Source organism: Ciconia boyciana, chromosome 7 (assembly GCF_034638445.1).
Source record: "Ciconia boyciana chromosome 7, ASM3463844v1, whole genome shotgun sequence".
In the NCBI taxonomy this organism is placed as follows: domain Eukaryota; kingdom Metazoa; phylum Chordata; class Aves; order Ciconiiformes; family Ciconiidae; genus Ciconia; species Ciconia boyciana.
Window position 1 is genome coordinate 3,986,579 of NC_132940.1, and position 14,886 is coordinate 4,001,464.

Sequence of the window (14,886 nt, forward strand, 5' to 3'; positions counted from 1 at the left end):
TGACTTCTTAAGCATCATGCTCATTTTACTACCCACTTTTCAGAGGAGTTTTCTGAGGTTTTGATTTTCTAATCGAATCGGTGCCTACATGTGAAATTTTTACTTCATTTATAAAAAGAATCAGTAAAAGCAGGGGTCTAAAAAAAAAGCTTATCCTTACTTTTTTGATGGCATATTGACTTCGTAAGAGTCTAAAGGCAGGAGTGATATATTAGGGAGTCCCTATAACTTTACTTAAAGCAAAAATTAGAAAGTGATCGAAAAGTTTTATAGAGGAGAGCAGAAATATAATTTTAAGCCTCTTAAAATTGCCTGAACTGTGAAATCAAGTAATGAACACTAGAAAAGGATCTGTCAGCTGGAATCAAAGCTTAGACTAGTCAGCATTGTCTTCCTAAACCTTATTATGGCAAAGATTTTTCATCTCTGCACTCTGTTCATCCCAACAAATAAACCGACTTGACCTCCACCTGTTAGGCGGTGAAGTCCGCTGTCATCTTTGACTAAACCCTATTCTTTCCCTTCAAAGCCCTCTGCACCACTGAGAAGGTGGGAAGACACAGCTGTGCACTGATTCAAGTTGATACCAGTTCATAACCAGACAGCAGTTCACAGTACAAATTACAAGCAACAGAGGAGAAAAAAAAAATGTAGTGCCAATGAATTCTGGAAGGGGGCAACATTTTCATCAATTTAACAATGAGATTTTCATAGAAAGAAGTTCTTTTTTTGTGTGATATTATGAACTAGCATTTGAGGCAAGAAACATTTTGCTTATGCCATAACAATGAACCTGTGCTAACACCACACAGGAAGAACTGAAGAACATAATGGAAGCTATTTGTGTTTCTTTTATATTTCATAAGTCGAATGCATTAACTGTTTCAAAGAGGTTCAGCTCCAAATGCGTGTAGGTTTCTAGATTTAGAAATAAGTCACAGCTATATCATGTAACATTGCTAAATAAAAAAACCCCAGTATTATGGAACACAGAATAGCAAGATATGTCACGAGGAAAACCGTATAGCTATAGCAGTCATTTCTTCAAATATATCATCATGACAAAACCATGTAAGAAGCTTTCTAATACAAAGACATATCAGAAAAAGCCATTTCATATAAAGTTGGACTTCTCTGGGTGATTAATGCTACGTTCAACAAAGGAGACAGTGTCTGTCTAATTACATTAAATACTTATCTTCTAGGGATTGGCAGGGTGTTTCTGCTCAATGTCACTTTTCATGACAATGTAATGATAGATCCGTTTACTTACCAGTGTTATTAGCAAAAATTGTACTGTTTTCTCAACTGCCCTCATATCACGAAAATATTTGATTAACACACTGTAGCTTATCTAATACTCTAAGCAACATATTCTGCATAGTTTTCTCTCTATTAAAAGAACAAGATTACAGCTTGTAAAATTTTTATTGCACTCACACAAAAATCAATGAATAATGTGTGATATACTTCAAGTATCTTACTAGTTCACAAAACAGGTTTATTTGACTTAAAATATTAAGTTGTACTTAAAATATTAAGATTTTGGGGGAAACAAGCAAACAAACAAAGTCAGTGCTTTGGGGTACTATTTCCCATCCAGTCTTTAGTTATTATTTCCTTTTCATTTCAGCACATCTTTTGAAACTTTTAATACCTTAGGAAAAAAAAAAAAAAGCTTTCATTCCTTTGCTGAAAAATAGATATGGCCGTCTCCCAAGTCTTTAAAATTCACCGCATCGTGAACTGACTCTTCAGAGTCATGCTACTGTGCCAACATACAAAGAACAATAAACCTCTGGAAGAATGTTCACAGCGAAGGTAGTTTATATAGTAACGAGAAAATTTCATAAACCTCTATTGAAGAGAAAGGCTGTGATGTAACATTCTAGCAGTATATATCAGCTACCTGATATTTACTAACAAGGTTAAACTACTATCTGTTTGTCTCAGCACTCTTCATAATTCACTTTTTAATGGATGGACAGGAAAAGTCAGCAGTGTATGGCACAGATCATTTCAGAAATAGGACAAGACAGCTTACGGCAGTATCTATTTCCAAACACGCTCCATCTTTCCATACGATCACATCAAGAGTCTATACTTAGCAACTACAATACTTCAAATCTACTCATAAATCCTTTGAGGGGTAGATTTCTATTTCTAAGTAAAACAGCAAATTGGAAAAACAAAGAATCCTGAGGAGGAGGTGTCACTGTCAACTGGTACCACGTATAGTGCATCAGTTCTCATCTTCTTGGTATCTTATGCCTGTGCAGGAGAAGGCACATGGGAAGCTTCCTTCAGTGAGGGGTTAGGACATCAACCCCATTTTGTTCCAGCTCCTCACGCTGCCACGAAATGGCAGCAAGAACGTACCAAAATTGACTCATATTAGGCATAACTCGACACAGCAATGCAGAATTAACCAAAACTGCCTTTTAAAATCCCTTGCAAGTGACTCTTGCAGCGAGAGGATGACACCGCAGCCAACTGCCACATATGACTCTCCAAATTAATAATGGATTTAGGATATTCATTCCCTGAGCTGCGAGGGTTCGGGGTGTGTCTGCAATTATCTAGATATAACTCTGACACACATTATCCTTCTATCAATGTCATTTCCCTTAGTAGCCAACAGATTATCAGCAGCTTTGTGATATTCCAGGTGTCAAAGAAGAATTAAAGCCACAACAATTGCACAAACAAAGGGACAAAAGACGGGATACGTGTTTCTGAGCCCTGCATATCAATTTAATATGTGCAGCTGACAATGATGCAAATGTCCTCGGGAGAGAGGCAGCAAGATCTGTGCCCAAACATACACACACCACCGTCAGCAAGATGGCAGGGAACAGAAGCAGTAGGATTCCCAGCCCAGGACACATGCCTCAGCAGGCAAAGCAACCCAATGAAACAATCCTCTGGTTGGGGAGAATTTTGGAAGCACCTGATATGGAAAAGGGCCCTAAACAAGCCAGATGGTACTTTTAGCTGGCAGCAGAAAGTAGGAGACAGCCAAAAACATTACAGCATTTCCCCAAGAGGCCAGCAAATCGATTTTTAACCATTTTTTTTTAAAGTGACGCTATGAATATAAAAAATAATGTTTCTATGCATTTTTAAATTGCTAATTTTATGAATAATACACTTAAGAAGGCAACAACTGGAAGAGATGAGAAGGCAATGGATTTTGACTTTCCCAGGGTGGTTGTATATTTGACATCAGGTTTCTATTCAGTCACTGCCACTGTTTATTCTGAATTAAGTGCCAGTTTTTGTTCAGGGTTTTCCACATAACATTAAAGAGAAAAATCCTGCAAAAGTAGAGAAATAGCACTGTAAAATCACAATAGCACAAGAGTTCACAGGACATGGGAGAAACGTTGTTTGTAAGACTTCTTTGCCCTCTTAAAACCTGTACCCCCCAAATTATTTGGTTTCTAGATGATAATTTTTTAACAGAGGGCAAACAATTTATTTAATACTTACAAGTTCCCATTTGGCTAAGGATTTGCATAAGAAATACAGCTGTTTTGGGGATCTTTTAATTTTTAAAATCTCCAAATGGCCAGGATTTGCAATTTCACCCGGACCACAGGACCCTTTTCAGGAATCATTTTGATGTCAGATGTTGAACCTTTACTTTTGACAGTCAGAAGCAGCTCCTTGCACAGCACGTTTAGGTTAGGTGTGGCCGAGCGGTTTTCACTCAAGGAATGGAAAAGAAGAGACGTAGGTTGTAAGGACTGAAAGGGCAGAGCAAGGCAGAAGAGTCATGAAACAAGTGGGAATGAGCACTACCCTTTGCTTCAAACATGCACCTCACACCTAGGGCTGGCCAAGTTCAGAGGAAGAGTCAGGATGATGCTTTACTTTCATTTGCCGGAATTTTGGTTAACAGTAAAGGCAAGCCCTACGACAGGGTTAAATCTGGACTACATCCAAAGTGCTTTCTCCTGTTTGGAGCAAGGTAGTGCATTAGCGTACTGTATCACAGATAATACTCCTGGAGACAAACGTGGGCTGCTGTAATAAAATGGGACGTTACACTAAGTACAAAGGAAGTCCAGACATTTATATTTTTCAAATCTCATTGACTGTAAATCCTTACTTTTAAAATAAAATGTATTTCCCTCCTATAGGTGGAACATAAGACTTTTCCTCCAGCCCTTGCTGATATAAAATAGTCCCACTCTTTTCAAGAGTACTGCTCTTGGACGCGAGGACTGCAGGTACCATCTCACTTTGCTGGCTTTTGGGGGTTCAAAGATCTGCATGCAAATCACAGCGAGGCAATGAAGACTGTGCATAAAACAGTAAAACAGCCTATAATTTTCCAGCTAATTTTAGCGACAGGATCTCTTATGTTATGCTTTTTGGTGTATATCACACTAAAAATAGCAGCAACCATTGATGTAAGAGAATAGCAGAAAGGATGATCTCACTAGGGCTGTGGGCTGTGCAAGAGCGGTGTGGGCAAGCAGAGGTGGAGGATGCTATGGATTACCTGCTCTCCCTGAGCAAGACACCAGTGAAATCAGAATAGACCTGTAGCCAGTATACACACTGGATGAAGACACTGCTGAACTGTAAGTCTTTGTGGAGCTGGAAAATAGAAGAAAACTAAAGAGTGCTTAAACAGCATCCCTTATTTAGGTTGCAGCGTCCTTACTGCAGTCACTCCAGCGGGGCTCGGCTGTATGGGGTAGCACGGCATTCATGCCATAAAGTCCAGGGTTATGGGTCAAGGTTACAGACTACCCACTTCGGGTGAACAACACAGCTGCTATCACAGCACATATACATTCCTGGAGGTATAGGAGGGCTCTGCAGCCACTCAGCCAAACTGTTACCTGAGCTAACAGGCTGCTAGACAGATTTCTCTGCTTTCCTATGCTCACTGACTGCTGTGGTCAAAGTGTTGGGGCAGCACTTAACTTGAAAGAAAGTAACCAGGGAATGATTTATTCACTACTTCTGGCAGTAAAAAAAACCACTAAGGAGCATCAAGCAAAATGATCAGGCAACAGACAAAAGTGGTTCTTCCTTACACAGCACCGAGTAAAACTGAAACTCGCTGCCATGGGCTGTTGTGGAGGCCGGAAAAAAGAACGGGTTAAAATCTCTGAAAGAAAAGTCCACTGAAGGCTGTCAAACACACAGATGCAAACAGAGCCTCTGGCTCATGAAACCAAACTGTTTGCTGCCAAAATCTGTGAGGCTGTACTCTGAAAAGCATCACTGGACGCCTGTCCTGCTGTTGTATTCTTTCCTTAAGTGTCCACTACCAGCTTTTGTCAGAGACAGCATACTGGGCTAGGTGAGCCTTCACGCTAGCTGAGAACAGCCACTTTTTCCTCTCTGTGGGCAGACCCGCAGGTGTGTAGGCTGGAATGTGCTGTACCTGGCAGCTGAGAAACAGGAAAATCGCAGTAGGTATCCAGCTCAATGAAGTTAAGATCTCAGGATTGCTCCTCACTTTGTGCAGAACCAGGGGAACGTCTAGAGTCAGTGTGGCAGACACAGTGTGGGAAAGGAAATGAAAAAAAGAGATGGAATACGGTCTGCTTCCTGGTCCCGGTCCTGTACCATCTTCTCTCTGTCCCCTAACACCTCTCGTTGCACATTTTAACTTCGGGTCAAAATGTTTCCTTTAAAATAAAGCCTGTTTTCTCCTCTAAAGCAAAGATCAAAACGTGTGCACGGAGTACAGTAGCCGCACTGTGTGCTACGCAGTGGAGTGATGGTTGTACTGGGAATGTTAATAAACAGTGCCGAGAGCAGAACTTCTGCATAAAAAAGGGTGTATGTTACATCGCTCCCCCTCTCCCCTGTCTCATGCAATATTTACACAGCTGTGCTTTGTAAAATGTGTAGGGGAGTTTTTTATTATTATTTTTTGGTAATTTATTTACCTAAGATAGCCCAGCATCTGTTTTGCGGTGAGCTTCTTTCACAAAGTTTCACAGTTGCCTTGACTGATGCAAAAGGAGGTCATGGTCTTTACTCAGTGATCCTAAAACCATTTGTTTCAACCACTTAGCCATTGTATTTGGCTAATTTGTGTTCTGTTCTGTGTTTTTGGTTTGTCCTCTACTTGGAAATGTGCATCCCTTGGGGAACTGATCTGGCTAGGTGAGTATTTTAGTTATCTGTTTTATAAAATGCAGAAGTGCACAGGAATTTGCAATAATATCCATCATTTACTGGCTCTCAATATGTACTGTATATTGGCTCTGAAGACTACTAATATTTTCCAGCTGTCTCCAAAAAAAAAAGAGTTCAATGCAGTCCTTGCAGTGGGTCCTTTCCCATGACTGCCTACACAGGTGATGAAGACTTTTCCTGCGTCCTGAAGAATTAATGTCTGAACATTTCTATACCAGCAGCATACCACAGGAGATAAAATATTGCTTCTGCTTCCCAAACACATTAGAAAAAGCAAGTCTGCTGATCTCAACTGCTAAGACAGCACATGAAAGGAATGCAGTCCATTTCCTAACCAAGATCTAATCTATAGAAGAGTTTATAGATCCAAGTCAACATCCTGAATTGGTCCCAGAAGCAAACAAGAAAACTAGTTCAACTTTTGGAAGACAGGTACAATACTTTCAATGTGTTTAATCCCATTTTGCAATTAAACGGTGCCATGCTGCACTATCAGATGATCTTCAAGGATAACTGCATCAGAGGAGACCCGTCTGGAGCTCACAAAGATTCATGTTTGACAGACTCCAAATCAGCAACAAATGCAGAGCCATATTCAAACAGAGGGTGCTTCTGTCCTTCGGCAGCTTTATTCCTGAGCTTTCAGAGCTCACCTCTGAAGAGACCTAGACAGTGTCTGCTTTTGTCCCAACACGGAGGAAGCTTATAGTTTTCACTTGGTGACAAAAGTGAAGCACGAACCGTATCACTGTGTTTGCTTTATGTGTATATGGTAAACAGAATGCGTGGCAGAATACGGCTCAGCCAGCAAGGATGTCTGAAGAATGTTAGGTCCATGGACTACCAATACAGCACTCCCATCCCAGGAATCCCATCATCATCAGGAAGCATTGCTCCAATGCTTTGTCAGGGAATAGTTTTCCATGCACCAAATCTTTCCCATCAATCTGAAAAATGATTCAGATCATGCTACTTCTGTGTGGAGCCAAAGATCAGCTCAGGTGGTCTTAGCGCACAGAAGATCTGCTTTTAACTTGGTCATTAAAGTCAGTGAAAATAGTATGTATGGATGATGCTAGCACCAGGCCAGTCAAAAACACAGCTTTAATTTGATATCTGAAGTGAAACACTTTCTGCATTTTTTAACTCAGAACTCCTACAGCTTCATACCCATCTTTAAATGTTGCATTTCCTGACATCTGGAATTAGATGCAAGAAGCAGAGCCACAACACTGACTGGCTGACTTCTCCGGGACCATACTGAAGGGATGTTTTCCTCAGGGGATTACAGCAAAGCTGAGGCATGTGCTCTAACACTTGCATGGGATTATTAATTTTATTAAAAATGGAAAGTACAGTTTAGGCTGAATCTCAGAGCCAAGTTTGTTGTGTTGTCCAGCGTCTGGAAAAAAAGGAGCTTTTGAGGGATGTGAAAACATCTAGGATTTTTCAATCTGAACTGACTTTTCAATCAGTAGTTCTTTCCCCACCTCTAACTTCTTTCCATGATTTTGAGACAGTAATGCCAGCAGCATGGCATGTTGTCACAAGTCTCATGCTACTATGTGCATTGCCAAAGAAAAGCTGAGCTATTGATCCAGTGGTAATTTGCTGTCAAAATGACTATGTCTGTTATAGCAAATGAGTAGTGTTAATCATTTGACTTGATGAATGCTATTGCAAAAGACTGACAATGCTCAAAGCACCACTATTGACCTGCTGCATTTTTCCTTGCTCACATTAAGTTCTTGATCTTTGCTGGCCTTGACCAATTTGAGTTTAAGTTATCCATTAAGGTGCAGTTGTGGAAAAGTTCTGTTTAAAATAAACAACAACTTATATTGGTGAGTAACTCATCAACTATGCAGCAGTCTGATTCTGATTGCCTGGCAGAGAAACACACACATTTTGTGCAGTATCTGATAAAAGATCTATAATGTGCTAACACAAACCTATCATGTAGCACCTGTGACTAACAGATTGTGGTATCAAAGTCTTGATGCCTAAGTGCTCCTGTAAATGCATTAAACTTTTAACGGCAGGAACTGTAGACTGCTAGTGACAAGGAGCTGATATGGTATTTCAGTAGAAGTTGATAAGTGTTATTGCTCTTAGAAGAAAAGAAAAATCTTATGTTCTTGAAAACCACTGGGCAGCTTGTGTTTTGATGGGATACTGTAATGCAGAGGGCAGGGATAAGGGAACACATGGACTATGAAAGCAAAAAGACATTTAAGAAACGCTCTGTATTCTGTAATAGCTGGAGTTCCTTGAAGTATGCTCCCATCGTATGTTTGGCTTCCGGTATCTACCTGTTCACTTGAAACCAACTTTTTAGGCGGCAGCACGCACATGGAGCCATGTTTAATTCCATGTAATGGAAGCATGAAAGGTAGCACAGGCCCAAGCATGCTCTGCTTCTCAGCTGTGGCAGAACAAGGATGTTGGAAGACTCTGTAAGAGTGGGGAGAAACGTGGGAAACTCTGTATAAAGCCTTGGAGATGAGAAGAAGCACAGGTCTGAATGGGAACAGGGAAATGGGGTGAACAGGAGCAGGAGACCTAGTCACAGTATACAGTCTAACAAAGCTCAGAAAAAGTTCTTCAGAGAAAAGGAACAGTGGAAGTTTGCATGAACCTGGGAGGCAACAGGTTCTGTCTGCCGTCCCGCTCCTGGCATCTCTTCAGCTTAACGGCACAAATTAGCCTGATGAAATTCTCTCTGCTGTAAACCAAAATGTTCCGGCCACCAGAGAAACATGATCTATTTCTGACCTCCCATTCGAAGAGCCAAACTATGCTGTGGGCTGGAGGTTTGTCTGGTTGCGAAATGTTCCCACTGTCTTAAGATATTAAGTTCAATGGAGGAAAAAGTGGCACTGATAGATGTGTCAAGGTATGTAATGAAGGTGCTGCACAAGGCAGGCACAATCTTAATGGCTATGTGAGTGTGCCGTCTGACTTTTCTTTACACTCTGAGAAGTGGAGGGCAAGACAATGTCACATCTGGGAAATACTGAGTAAATATAATTGGCAGGGATCCTGGACGTAGACCTCCTCTGGTGTAATGAAAAGAGACGTTTCCTTGGTTTTGTCTTTCTTAAATAGGTCTATGAGTATCCAAACAGTTCAGCTTAAGGAAATTAATAAAGGTCATGAAATTCCTGTGTCTAGTTACAATCCAGTGAAAACTGCCCGCTACAGCAACTCACTGAAAAGTAGTGCCAGAGAATTATTTGATACTGAATACTCCAGGTCTGAAGTTGAGTGTTTTCCCAGTAAAAAGGGATTATTTTTCTATTCCTTATTTTGTATAATACATGGTTCTCATGTTTTTCATCATATTTTCTGCAGTCAATCCCTTGAATCATTGGCAGTAATGTAGCACAATCATTGGAAACTTCTCTGAGCTCTGAGTTAGTGCGTGGTGTCAAGTCTTTTGACGAGCCCATAGACCTTTTGCCTGAGGACAGATCAGACGCACTCTGCATCACTGATGCTGGGACATACTATACATATTTTATCTTCTAGGTAGTGCCAGGAAACAACTGTGTTTAGGGCATAAAGAATCCACAAAGAACACAATCTAGGATCTCCCTTATAGCACTTTCTCCGGCATTTCCAAGATATAATTCCAAACAGACTTTGAAAACAAACTCTTGTGGTCATCTGATCTGAATGAGTCTTTCTGATGTGTAAGTCATAAATAAAAGTTTCTTAGTAAATACAGAGAAGAAGTTTTCTTGCGTGCTGAGCATCTGCTAAGAAGAAAGCCCATGCTAGGTTCAAGAAAAGGGTTATTGAAACAAGAGTTTGCACCGGTTGCCTGCATGTGGTTGTTCCATAACCAGCAATGGGGAGAGACACAGTACCGTTAAGTTAGGGGTCACTGTCACTGCAAGGGAAATACTCCAAAATAGGATCTCAGCTCCTCAGCTGCATAGAAATTGCTCAGAAATTATTTTCAGACAGTCCCATAGATGGTGGCATGAGAACGAGCAGCACTAGCCTGAGTGCTGTAGTGAGCAATCATGAGGCTGACTTTAATAGCACCTTTACTACCAAAGACGTGTGCAGCAGTCTAACAGGGAGCTCTCTAGCTTACTGCAGGTTCATATAATATTATCAACTTCATAAGCCCCTGGAACTGTAAATATGTCTTTCAGTCATGCAGTGCAAGTGTTATTACTAATTCCTTAAGGTTTCTGCACTGAAAGTCTCTTTTGGTTCTTGGGGTTTTCAAGGTGAAGACACACAAAAGCCTAGCACAGTGTGACCGGCAGCAGAACAGCCGGGGTGGAGCTGGGGCAAGGGAAGGTGGATGACCATGGTATGAAAAGCCCCATCAGTCTTTCAGTGGAAGAAGGACCACAGAGCTCCACCCATTTTGCCAGCGGGTGCAGTCCTGTGAGTTGGTCAAGACCACAACTGAAGCAGAGCTAAGTGTCCCTTCAGGTATCTCAAGAAGCACAAGGAGTACAAACATGTACCTTTCCTGGGATTACTGTTCTCTAGGGACCAAACTAACTTGTGGAAATACAAGTACCAGGAAGATCTAAGTAAAGAAACTGACGGGATACTCCCAATTTGCATCTCAAACATTTTTTTCCATGCCACGCTGTAGAAATACAATGGAAGTAGAATTGGCAAATACCATCCATATGCTACACTACAAAATGACTGACAGAGCACAATGTGAACATTACTCCTGGACTGAATCGAGAGAATGCATTAAAAAAATGCATAAGTGGAATACTGATATACATTAACTCAATCTTCTCTTATTATGGAATTAAAAAACTTATACCTGTAATTATGGCTTACCCCCATTACAAGCAGAGCTGCCACAGAACTGAACACGGGCCAGCTTTGTACATGAGTTCAAAGCCAGTGTGGTGTTGCCTTATTTTCTTACTAACATCATCTTTATCCTCTCTTGCCCTTCTTCTCAGTTAACAAGAGTTATGTACTGAAAGTGCTGAGATAAAGTAATGGTAAGGAGGATACCGCAAAAGGTATTTGAAAAGCAGAAGTAATTTACTACATGTCTGCTTTGTTTTACTTCCTAAGCCTTCCTGTTTCAAAAGGAAATTCATCTTTTCTGGCAGACTCCAGCCTTTTTAGGCCTGAGAGCTCCCCAGGAGCTTTCGAGTGCAGGTAAATGGATGTGAGACTCAAGGAGTACAGTACAAGGAACATGGAATTAATGTTGGGTTTTGCTTTGGCTGTCACGTCTGACGTATAAGGAGAGTGCTACATCCTTGCTTGCAAGAAGTATCTAGATGTAAAAAACACAAGGCTGAGTCCTCTACTCATTACTGTGGGTCTGAAATGCCACAAATGGAAAGGTCATGTTGCTGGTGGGTGAAGCATGTAGGATCTACACCCAGGAAAGTCTCCATGTGAGACAGATGTCAGGGTGCTCTGAGCCCCAGGGGCCCGTGATGTAAAAGCGCCGAGGCAGGACTGTGGATGGACAATAGGTGCAGCCTGTATTCTGCACGCAGCGGAGACCCCAAGAGTAGGCACAGGGGAAGCATCCACTGCCTAATCTAAATAGCACACAGAGTGGTTTTGTCCTCTTCTGTTCTCCTGCCAGTTTGCACATATGTTCTGAGTATACAGCCTGCCCTCCAAAGACCACTTACAGGGGCAATCACAGGGAAGCAAAGCAGGAAGAAAGTATCCAAAAAGGAATTTGTTCAAGAGAAAAAAATGGAGACAGATGTAGAGCGACTAGTCACGGCTGGCGGTAAACAACCCTCTGCCTGGAGTGCTCTCTTTCTCTAAGAGGAGTTCACATATTCCATTTCATATTTCCTTTCTAGGAAGTCAAATCCTTGTTTTCCTGGCATTTGTTCTTTTTTTTTCTTTCCCCTATATACTTTTTCCCTTCTGTATGGTCTAAAGTTGTCTTCTCATTTTCCCTTTCTCTTCTACGTTGTGCTCTCTTTCAAGTGCGACATTTCTCCAACCGCCCTCTCCCACAGACCTAATTTCCCTGCACTCTCCCAGGCAACGTCTTTCGCTAGAACCCTCTCATAGTCTCTGTGCCATGAGCACTTCCCTCTGTCTCTACATGTGCATAAACATACGGGTGCTTCACATCTGCTCCCGTGTTAGAGTCCCCACTTTTTTTCATGTGCACACCTCAGAATTAAGCAAATCAACACACACAGACAGAATATTCATCCTCTCGCTCCCATAAACCTGTCAAGGCATATAGGCCAAGAAGCTATCTCTGCATAAATCTAAATCTCCTGCGAGGAAGCAATCTACTCAAAGGCAATAAAGCCAAAGGATATACTATTATCTTTGGTGTGGATCCTACTGGGCTGGGAGGTTGGCTGCTGGCTCCTCTCTGAACTTTCCTTCCCAGCCAGAACAGCCATCCCACAGACAAGTCTAAGCTTCCTTTCCTTGGTCTGATTTCCTCCTCCCGTTGTTTGGCTGGTAACCCAAAGGACAGGGTTTAATTATGGAGTTTGGAAACCTGGCTTATGCTGCTCTGCCAGCACAGGATAAAACTTCAGTCTGCCTTGAGAACCAGCATCATTCTGCACTGTTGATACCTGCAGTATCCCATGCAGCGTAAAATGAACCACACGGAAGAAATGCCAAGTCAAACAAAAAGATGGTTTTAGTCTTTAAACTTCTACTGCGAATTTCACTAAAAAAACCCCAAAACACTGAAGCTCAGAGATTATTGTACATTAAGACTGTGCCATCATTTTGACTGTAGATTACATAAATGGCAAGGCCTTTTTCTGGACAGGAGAGACATCAGAAAGGATGGATCTGAAACAGGTCCAGGCTCCAAGCTCCCCTCTCAGAGAGGAACGCTGCGGCGAGTCACTGGGTAATATGGGACGTTAACACCATTTGTACGGCTTTCAGATGACCGATATATTTTCTAGGCAGACGCCCCACTGAAGACTCATAAAACATTTTACACTTCTGGAGATAAAGCACCCATGTCAAATACAAAGGGGCAGACGTTAATATCAGACCCACGTGCGATTTCTGAGGTAAGGCAGGGCACTGTGCACAGCACCACAGCAGGATGTGTCCCCCAGCGGGGAGCACCTTGTGCCAGTGTCACCCTGGCATGAAAAGACACTTCAGTACTGTTTTGTCCTTCACCACGGATGAGCTGTGGCTCTTTAGGTGATCTCTCTGCCAGTCGTGCTCTTGCAGTGACCCTGTTTTACAGAGAAGCTGAGGCAATGAATTCAGAGGAGAGGCTGCTGGAAAGCCACGGCAGAAGTATTGGGGTGGGGCTGCGTGGATATAGCGTAAAGATGGTTTGAAAGTGCATCCCACGCAGACAGGATAAAGCTCTTTTTCTTCACAGCTGTGACAGTGATAGATAGCTTGGTGAATCTGAGCTATATCTAGTTGGTACCTGGCTTGAGTCCCTGATGTTGCAAGGTGATTTTCTGCCATTTTACAGGCAAGACTGAGCAGAATCTGGGATTCTTCTGTAGTAAGTGAGGAAGGTCATGAGGAAGGAAGAACCTTCTCTTCTCTGAGCTGTTCTTGCCTCTCTAAGCACCTCAGGAAGTTTGGCATGGGCAGTTGTGCTTTTTCGTGATGGGCACCCAGTGGTGCCAAGAGTGGTGGAGGTGCTTTGGCGGTGTAAGGCTTTAGGTACTTCTCTTGTCCAGCTCAGTACCACCATCTAGCCAGGACTTGGACGAAATAGAGGTGATGACCACGTGTGGGGAAAACCACCAGAAGTGACAGCAAAATTAATAGCCAACCTCTGGCTGTTGCACAAATGGAGAACATTTGTCAGTAACAAAGAGTACCCCAAACTTTGGGGGCAGTTAGCCCCCAGTCTGACAATGATGTAGAAGCAGTGACCCAGTCAGCTTTTAGCCATCTGCATCTGCAGAGGAGGTTGTGATCTCTCCCTTTCAGTGGGTGCTGAGCTTTTGCTTGGGTTTTTGCCGCTCCATGAGCAGGCTAGTTTAGTACAAGGTGAAGCTCTGCCTTACATCATCTGGAGCCTGGAGCTGATGGAGGAAACAGCCCCTCGTGTCTACTGGGCAGGACACCTCACTGAAAGCACCAGAGCCCTGGGGATGGTGGTGGCAAGGCAGTCATGGGGAGCCTGGCACGTGTCTGCCTGCAGGTCCACCCTCTCCTCCTGCCAAAGTGCCACATCTGCAGTCAATAAGGGCCCACAAGCTGGCTCCTCCTCATTAGAGGAGAGAGGGCAGCTGGCAGGGGATCCTCCAAGGGCTCCCAGGCGCGGGAATCAGTCCCCTCCCAGTCTGGAATAGCCCAAATTTGGTGACTTTCTGGGCATGCTGTAAAGGACAGCTGTTTGACAGGGTCTCCAGAGAAAGCTGTGGGTATGTTTCCTACATGATGAAGGATATAGGTGGCTGGCCAAGTGCCCACAGAACTGATTTTAATGCTGTGCAGGTTGAATTTACTTTTCTGTGCTGTTCATTATACACAGTGCCCTGGACAAGCATGTGTTGTTTCAAAACAAACCAAAACCATACTATTTTAAATCCAAACAAACAAGAAAGAAAAAAAAATACATATTGCGAAAGATCCTTTGGGCTGTTCAGAAGGCCTTCTCAGACACTGGGAGGCTGAAGATGAAAGCACTGCTCGCCTTCGTCTAACAAATAAGACTTCTGTTATCTTTATTGGCAATAAATACTTGATTATTTAGCTGTAAGCAAAACTGAGGCATTA

At 42.4% G+C, this 14,886-nt stretch overlaps 1 protein-coding gene across 9 annotated transcripts in view; it reads right to left on the reverse strand.

The window, feature by feature from the left end:
• The window catches only part of NFIA (nuclear factor I A), a 256,184-nt gene that overhangs the window by 63,691 nt on the left and 177,607 nt on the right, over window positions 1-14,886 (reverse strand). The window lies entirely within an intron of this gene.